We start from the raw sequence: 10,176 nt of genomic DNA, 5'->3' as shown, positions 1-10,176 counted from the left end.
CCTACCGATCCCCAGTTCCCTTGACAAGCAGTTATCCTGTGATCTTTGAAATCGTGCGCAGCCATTCACCGTCTTGCGTCACGGAAGTCGATGCAGTCTCCGACGGGCGCGTTGTGGCGAAGAAAGGAGAGATGGTAGCCGAAGATGGCCCGTCAGCTGAGCACCTCTGTAAAGCCCACCAAGCGCCCATTCGCAACGCAGTAGAAATCCGAAATGTGCCAGCGATCGGAGCTGCCTTCAGATGCAGATACCAGGATTCTACAGTTCAGATTGCAGGAAGAGGATCGCTTGGATTCCCATAACGGGTCTGCCAGAAGATCTTGCGACTCGATTTGGAGTTCCGAATCTAGTGCGCGTCGCAAGATCTGGATTAGGCCCCTACTCCTCGGCTTTTGGGCGCGGGCGCCTCGGCTTTTGAGACCCGTCTTGGAAGTGGATATTGTGCAATTTGCGAATGTGAGGTGTTGATGAATTCCAGCTAGGGTTTGGTTTTCGAATACTAGTACTTAGCAAAGCAGATAAAGAGGTATCTATATTTGCCGACAGCGTGAGCTGATTCATTATTTATATTGCCAATATCACCATTTCACATGCCTGAGAAATGTTTCCGTTTCCGCAAGCAAATTTGGAAACGAACTCTTTTTCTCATCTTTGCTTGTATTTTTACTTGTTTAGAGCGATTTTATCTTATAAAGCACTTAAAATTTTTTTAAATTTCATATTTAAACATTGCTCTAAACTAAAGCAACAATGCCACATTTGGCTTAGATCTAATAAAATTCCAATGCAAATCACCAACTATATAATGCACTTATTAGTTATAGTAAATGGGAATCCAATATGATAAAGTACATAAATTATTAGAGACTGAATGTTAAGCCCAAATCGTGACTAGAAAACCAATCATAAAAAAAAGTTCCACAAACTTAAGCAGAAAAGGCAACCACTCCTTAAAACTCAAAAAATAATGACCAATCGGCACATAAGAGCAAAAGGCCTCAAATATAATTAGATTTGTTTGAATGAATGTGATGGCTTTATTGTCGCTGCTTAAGTTTGAATGTTCTTAATCATCTTACTAAAGAAATTGTTTATTGGTGACAGATCTATTATTAAAGACTTGGGATGGCGTTGAATGTGCTTTATATTATGGGTTGAAGTGTGGCTTGTATATATATATAGTATATCCATATTTATATATATATAGTTATATATATATATATATATATATATAAGGTCATAATAAGGGAAAGGGAAAATTTGAGTAGATGAGGATGGTAGGATATAAATATATAAAAGTATGTGTGGTTGGATTTTAACAATCATTGCTTTTATTGTTTTGCTATGTGTTGTTTAAGCTATGGTCTATTTGTACATAATTATTTTGATTGTAAATCTTTCTAAGAAGAATGAAAAGCTTTTGATAATAAGTATTCTTGTATTTAATTGAAGGTTTTGTGGCTTTATTTCCACAATTTATTTAAAAGTTTTATAATTATCTCCAATTTGATCTTGAGATGACACGATATTAACTATTTTATCTATGGGTTAAATTAGTTAGGTTGTGATAATGCATCTATTTGTTGCATACACATGAGGGTGGTCATAAAATAAGCACAACCAACCAAGCATACTTATTTTTCTAGCCCATTATAGATATCAATATCCATTTAAAATAAAATATTAAATATCAATTTAATTAAAACTTAATAACTTGTAAAAAATAAATAAAGTATTGGAAGAATATGATTTTCTAGGGTCTCGGCATATACTTGATTTCAAAGTTCCTTCGTATACATTTTAAAGTCACTTTCATATAGATTTCATATTTATCACAAAACATTTCATTAAGGTTCATATTGAAATTCATTTATTTCTAATATTCAATTCAAAATATTACTTATACTTAATTTATTTAAAATCATGAGAATATGCAATATATGATTATAAGAATATGTCTTAATGCTTGCTTATTACTCTGCTTCCACTTATGCCTCCATTTAATCTCTTATACTTCCATATAGCAAGTGGGGCTAGAATCCCTACCACCTCCATATAAGATAGATGAGGTTAAAATAGAACTTATAAGTCTCTTGTAACAAATTAAAGAGTGCATTTTTCACATATCAAAATATCTCCAATGTCATGCTATAAATAGTGCAAGTCTAATGCCATAATAATTAATTGATAAATTCAATGCAGTGCTTAGGTGCTGCATGAATTGCTAGTAAAAAGTCATATTGCATGTATAACATTATACTCACTAAACTTCTCCCATACAATTTCTAACTTTAGAGAGATATTCACATGATCATTTTAAGAACTTCATATAATTATTGCAATTGTTATAAAAGCATCAATCAACTTATGTAATAAAAAAATTTATGTAGGAAAAACCAACTGGTGAAAATCCAATTTTTTATAGTTAGAATGTTTAGAATAGGACGTTCAACATTATACTAAAATTTAAAAGGTCAAAACATCATAGAGCTCTAGAAAAATATTTATATATTTTTATAAAATCAATTGAATTAAAATAAAAGATAGGAGTTCAGAATTCTACCTCATGCTTTATAATATCCTAAATAAGCCCAATGGACGAATCCAAAGCTTCAGCCTCCGAATTCTCCGCTCTGCTCTTCTTCTCCAATAATAAGGCTGGGGGAAGTGATTTGCAAATGCTTTAAGATATCTTAATATTTTAAAACTACTAATTTAGTTTGGCACCACGGTGCTACCTTCCCAGTGTCATTGCGCTTGGCAGAATATATTAAGATTCTCTTGGAATCCTCAAAATAAAGGCATCAATGCAATGGCACTTCCCGGCATTGTAGCACCTCCCTTTATTTCTTTCCAAACAGAGAGCAGGATGCCACAACAATACCCATTATGGCGTTGCGGTGCTCCTAGAGAAAATCTGATGACTTACATTTCTCTTTCTTACTCACTCTGAGGTTCATTTAGGCTTACTTAAGAATTAATTGGACACTTTGGGATTTATAACTGCCAAATCAAATATAAATTAAACAAGAATGAGTATATTGAAATCACATCAATTACCTGCGTTTTGAATTTGTGGATATTACAAATTGAATAAGATGTTGGAGTAGGCGTGTTAATATTTGACACGATCCAAAAATCTAACTCGACCCAAAAATTCTAGGTTCAAGTCAACTCGTTTGGAAAATGGGTCAAGTTTAGATCAAACCAAAAATCTAAAAGATGCATGCCCACATCCTTTATTGTGCTCCCCTGCCTTGGCACTAGTCCATTGGCCTAATTACTTGCGGCTAGTCATGTTTGCACTCGTTGTCTGCCCACTCACCCTTCCACTCCCCTCCCCATCCGCGCACCCGATGTCCCCAATTTTGTACTTTTTTGGTGTAGGGAGGTTAGGGAAGTGCAATATACACTCCTTAGAGATATTAGCATGCATTTTTATTAGCGACTCTATAAGTGGAGTAAGGAGTATAGAAAAGATACTTAGATTCATCCTCGTGATAAACTTATTACTTATCTTGTATTTTATTCTTCTATGAATAAAAAAATATGAGTTTGCTTGTTATTTATTCCATGTATGTTTAGATCTTTTTTTTTTTACTGATGATGTAAAGAGTATATTAAGTATTAATATAGACTTTTATTCTTTAATGGAAATAATTATGTTTTCAATATATCTCGTTCTTAATTTAATACATATAATGGTCATAGGTATAATTAAAATCTAGTGTGATGTATAACCTCGATGGAGTAAAGCAAGAATATTTATGAATATTGAAATAAAATATTAGCATTCCTAGACATAATATATTTGAATATTCTAGGTTCCATAGAGATAAAAAATTTGTAGGAAGATTACTAATCTTTTTTTCATCCCTATAAGCTCAATAGAGATCTAGAGATGAACATGTTTTGATCAACATCTATAATTAAGAGTTTTATTAAGAAAAAATATCTTATTTACATGCATCAGCTCAAAATACTTTATTAAAATTGTATCAACTTTATTACTTATTTTCATTCAGTGGTGGGAACTCAAAAACCTCATTTTCATTTCAGTACAATAATTTCATGCATTTGGAGTAAGTAGTAATAGTTTTGTTGCATTATAGTAAATTACTTCCTTGTGGGTTCTACACTCAACTTATCACTTTATTATTTAATTCAACACGCATACTTGCATAAATTAGTAGGTTTTTTTATTATTATATAAAAAAATCTAATCATATTTCAAATCTAGTAAGTTTTTCATTAGTTCATCATTATCTTATCACATCATATGCCCCAATCAAGCTTTTGGTGTTGTTGTCGGGAAAGTAAGTGCTTATTGCAATTTACTAAATTATTGGAAAAACGCATATTTAGACCTACTTGTGTCCTTTATCTTTATTTTAATTTTTAAAATTAAAAATAAAAAAATCCAAAATTACTTTTTATTTGATTATTTGGTTTTCATTTTTATTTGTTGTATCTTGTTGCATACTTAATAGATCAGGTAAAGAGCCTTTATTATTTAATCCATAAATAGAAAGTACCCTTACAAAAATTCAAAAATAAATAAATAAATAAAATAATCATGTCTGACCCAGTTCAAGATCAATATCACGCTAGACCACTTATGGAGTATGTTAATCTTGTAATAGAAAGAATTTATCAAAGTATCAATAGACCTGTTATCCATGCTAATGATTTTGAATTGAAACCAGCTACTATTTAAATGGTACAAAATTTTTAATTTAGGAGAACTCCTATTGAAGATCCTAACTTACATTTAGCTAGTTTCTAAAAAATTAATGTAAATTTTAAGTACAATGGTGTTAGTAATGATGCAATTAGACTTAGTTTGTTCTAAGTTTCTCCAAGGGACAATGCTAAAATGGGTTATATCCTTTGCACCAGGCTCTATAACCAGTTGGAATGAGTTGGCACATGCATTTCTTATAAAGTATTTCCCACATTAAAAAATTGTTAAACATAAAAATGATATCACTTTTTTTGCCTAGTTTGAAGGAGAATCTATTTATAATAGTTGAAAGAGATTTATGAAGATGCTTAGAAAATGCCGGCGCTGTGCTTTACCTAATTAGTTTATTATTCAAAACTTTTATAATTGATTAATAGGATATCTTAAGTTAATCACATATGCTGCAATTGGAGGATCATTAATATGTAAGCCATTTGAGGATGCTTATGAATTGATTGAGAAAATGACTACTAATAATTTTCAGTGGCCTGTTGATATAGCGAATTTTAAGAGAGTAGCTGGAGTTTATGAAACTAATGCTTTGTTAATTCTTATTGCTCAGGTTGCTATTATTTCAAAGAAACTAGATACTATTGGATTTAACTCAGGATCTAACTCATTTATACAATTGAAAGAGAATCATTTGAATTCTATCGAGGATACTAGTGTTTTAAGGATTAAAAATATAAATTTGATCGAAAAATAAAATAATCATTATTCTAATACATACAATCCATGTTGGAGGAACCACCTTAATTTTAATTAGTTAAATAATGTTGGTGAAAATAATTAATTAAATTCAGAGCAATCTAACTAAGGAGAAAATTGGAATACTCCTCAACAACCAGTTGTGAATCCTAGACCTTTATCCTCCAGGATTTAATCAAAATATTTCGTATGGGAATAGGAAGTCATTTTTGGAAGAGATAGTGATTCAATTGGGAACTTAATTATAAAGTCAAATAGCTTTAATTAAAATTTTTAAAACTCAATTATGACAACTTATAATTGCTTTCGGTAGTAGACCTCTTAGGTCTCTTCCTAGTAATACTGAAGTTAACCCCAAAGATAAAGAAAAAGAATCCAATGGAAATCACTTGAGTGGTAATGAAGTATCCCAGTTAAATTGATAAATGTAGGTAAGTCTGGCTAAATACTATAAACTTAGTGTTGTTTGAAAGGTAACCCATCTTTGTGTTTATGTGTACTTTGTACTTTATTATGATTTTGATGTTTCATGTTTTATTGTCTTAAATATTTTACACTATTTGTATGTTTAAATTTGATTTTGAGCATAGTTATGATTTAAATCCATAAAAAATTTGAGGTACTGAATTATGAACTTTGGTGGGCATCATTAAGTTTCTTTTGACTGTAGCGTTCACGTGATTAGTGCTACATCATTCAAAACTGACACTGCAATGCTAAGTTCTCAAGAAAAATACTCATTTTAACCACAATAGTGCAATGTGCATGAACACCGCAATGCTTTAGTTACCCATATAGTGCCTCAGTGCTATAACTTTAAGCATTTGTGGTGTCAGGTGCAAAAGGTCAAAAGGAAATTTTGCTGGTTCAAAAAGAAACTTAATGATCCTAACTTTTCCAATATGGAACTTTGGTGGGCATCACAATGTTGTTTTCAAAGCCAATGCTTAGGTCAAAATCATTATTATTTTAGTGAGGGTGCAATGATGTTAAAATTTTCAAATGGCGTGGCACTCATACTTGTTAACTTCACAGCATACTCCCATGCATAAAGCGATGCTTTGGTTTCCAAAACCAAGCGTCGCTATGCCACGTGTCCCGTCCTGCTACAGAGTCTGTCAATTTAACTCATTTAACTTTTTGTGTTTTAAGCGCCCAGTGTTGTTGACCTCATCTTTGTATGAGGTTCATCAATCAAAATCAAATCCAAAACCAAAATTAAATCCAAATTGCAACTCAATTTAAATTAAAAAAAAAAATCAAGTTCAAATCAAATCTAAATCTCATCAAGTAGTGGTCACCTGTTGACCACCACTTGATGTCTTCTAACTAATGACTGACAATCACCTAAATGATTGTCATTGAAATGAGCAAATCAAATTCAACCAATCAAACCCAAAACTACATTCAAATCTAGAATCTCAAACCAAAACTCAAGGTCAAAAGCCCATGTCCTATAACCCTTTTTGGGTGATTTTTTTAATTATCTTAAAATCAAATCAAATGAATTTGGATCCATAATTTTTTAATTGTATATTGATTAGACATGTCTCAAGGGTCAGCTCCCTAAATTTAAGGTCAATCCAAGTCCTCTAAACCCAAAAACTCAATTGAAATCAAAAGGCTATAAAACCTTCAAATATTTATAGCCCATGCCCTTAGACTTTGCATCTTATGGAATTTGACCTTAGGACCTTCCTCAAAACCGTTTAACATGTTCATAATCCTTGTTATGACATGCTAACCATAAAATTGCACTTTGGTGGGCATTGGTTGACCCAGAGTTGACTATGGGCTCACTCGACCAAAATGCCACTTAAGGCAAAGTTAAAGTTTCCTTGAAACTTCAACATGGATCTATCAAACTAGGTAATGGAACCTCTTTTAATGCATCATAGACATCACTATGAGTACATTGAACTTTAACCCAAGTATTGATTTGACCTAGTTGATCAATTCTTAGTGATCCCCTCATTATAAGTCCTGGGTAAAGCTTCCCCCATGGCCTGAGCTAGCCTCCTTCGAGCCCAGTAAACTTTCGTAGGATATTCCCTTCAGCTGGGAAGCATCCAGGGTCCCTCAAGCATGATTATTTCCATATTTTTCCATGGATGAAGCTTGAATAGGGCATCCCATTGCAGAGCCCCTCATTCTCTCCTTTTTATTCAAAAAGCCTCCCTAAAGTTCCTAGAGCAATCCCTTGGCTTCCCTAGCTCTTCAGTCGTCTTCAAATTAAGCTCAAGTGATCTCCAAATAAGTATCTCTACCCTTCGCTCGAATTCATACTTTTTATGCTCCTTCAACCACAGTGTTTGAAGAGGAAGTGTCATTGAGAGCTAGATGAAGCTGCTTGATACAAGGCGCTGGCATTTGGAGCATTCCCTACGTTAAAATCCCATTCCCGAGCTCCCTAGCTAGGTTTTCTGGATAAGTGTGAAGCAAACCATCAATCCACTAGATTTTGATTGTTCGATTGATGGTGTGCATCCCCCTTATGCTCTCTGTGAAGTTTGGTGGGAGTTGGTCGGAGGGATCTCTCTGATCATGCCGGAGAAGCTCTATGACTCAAACTGTGAACGAGTGGTAGGAGATGAAATCTGAACTATAAACAAAATTAAAAGTTGTGTATAATGATGATCACTCAATTTGTTATATAATATTTATTTAATCAAATATACATAATTAGTGTTAATTATTCCAAAGAATAAACTAACACTTGTTTTATCGATTTGAGGAAAGAAATAATTTTATTTTTGTATTAAAACTCGACATAGCAAATGTAACAATTATCCCTCAATATAATAATCACATTCACCTATTGTTTTAAATATGAAATTGACTTACAATAAGCATGATTGACATTCAGAGATTTTTCCCCTCTTTTAGCGGACTAAGAGAGGTTTTATTTTTAATTGGGATCTTGGGCTCCTATAGAGGCAACCTCCTATAGTCGATTACAACTCTGAAGAAAAAAACATTCAATTAAATTGGATATTAAATCTAAACTTATAATACAATTATACATAAGCAAGTTACCTTAGATATTTAAAATTTTAATGAGATTAACTATAGCCCTCTAGACATTGACACATCATGTTCTAGAAGGCTCTATAATGTACTACTCATGCCTAGAATCCTCTAGAAGTCACTAGGAGCTTCTAGAAGACTATGGAAGTCTAAGAGGTTCTACACATCTCTTGGGTAATCATGATATATCTAGGGTTTTGGAGAGAATTCTGGGGAACTCCAGAACTCTCTAGAATTTTGTAATGTAAATGTATGATATGTAGGAATTGTGTGGAGTCTTCTAGAGAACTCTACACATATGTGTTGTGTAGTATACTCTAGAATGTTCATAGGAGTGGGTGGAGGGTTATAAGTAGGATCCCTCCCCCTCATTTGTAATACACTTCAAAGCATTCAAGATTTCAAGCCTTGTAAAGAACCTTTCTTAGTAAAGAGTGCTCTTTCCATTTTAACCTCTACTCTCCAATTGCAAGTGCTTTTCCCTAGCGTTGTTAGGAGTTAGGTTGCTTAGCATTAGGATTGAGGTGCTAAGGCGGCATGGAAGACTTAAGAAAGATCTCTTTGTGACACTATGCTCCTCTAAGAGCTGAATGATTTGAGCTTGACGCTCCTCCATCATATGAATATGATCTTCCAAGGACAAGCTAGGAGGGTCTTCGCTATCAAAATTATATTATCTTTGATAACGAGAATGTTTATCAAATTGATGAGTGTTAGAGTGGGAAGTTCCAATTTAATGGGTGTTATGCACATTAACCATTGTACATGTATTTGTAGAATGATATGATTATTTATCATAATTGGTGTCACACTATTACATACTAAAAAAAAGGATTTAGAGAGAAAGTTTATCATCTTAGCATTTCATAAAAATCTATAAGCATGGATATAGGAGATGATATGCCAACAATTTTTATGCGGGAAACTCAAAAAATGATAAAAAAAAAAACGGACCTCAACTCAATTGAAATTATACACGATAAAATGAGCTTATAGAAGTCCTTTCTTCCCATTAATTAGGGAATACATGATTACAAAGTGGTGAACACTTACTTGACTTCTTATGGCTATGTAGATAATTATTAAGTAGTGGGTAAGGGAGATGATGACATTCAAGAGAATGATTGGGCTTTGTAACTGATGTTGGAGATGGAAATTGGGAGATGAAAGTTGAGTGATAGTAATTGAGCGATGATGATAATTCAGTGATGGTTATTAGGCAATGGTAATTAAGTGACATTTCTGGGGTGATGATGGTTGGGAGACAATTATTAGGTGGCAATGATCAAGTAAGTAGGTGACAATGGATGGATGATAATGATTGATCAATGATAGTTAAGTGATGGGGGTCAGATGATTAAAGCGACTGTTACTGATCATTGGTGTCAATCATTAGATATGGCTCTAAACATCTTTAGGTTTCTATGCTCTCTTTAATTTTAGGTCGTAGCCCCCCTTATGTCAAGAATTGGGTGATACTTCTACAATTTTAGCTAAAATTCTAAAGCACTCAATTAGACATATTATGTAGATTTAGGGTTGTAAATGAGTCGAGTTGAGCGCGTGTCATGCCTAATTCGAGCCGGACTCGTTGGCCAAATCATGAGCTCGAGCTCGACTCGCTATAAAAAAAGAGGGCTCGTGAGTGGCTTGTGAGATAGTGCACGATTTCACTATGGGAGATGATGTCACTTGTG

Source organism: Dendrobium catenatum, unplaced genomic scaffold, assembly GCF_001605985.2.
Source record: "Dendrobium catenatum unplaced genomic scaffold, ASM160598v2 fragScaff_scaffold_1446, whole genome shotgun sequence".
Lineage (NCBI taxonomy): Eukaryota > Viridiplantae > Streptophyta > Magnoliopsida > Asparagales > Orchidaceae > Dendrobium > Dendrobium catenatum.
The sequence above is the reverse complement of the archived record's forward strand: the minus strand, read 5'-3'. Positions refer to the sequence as shown.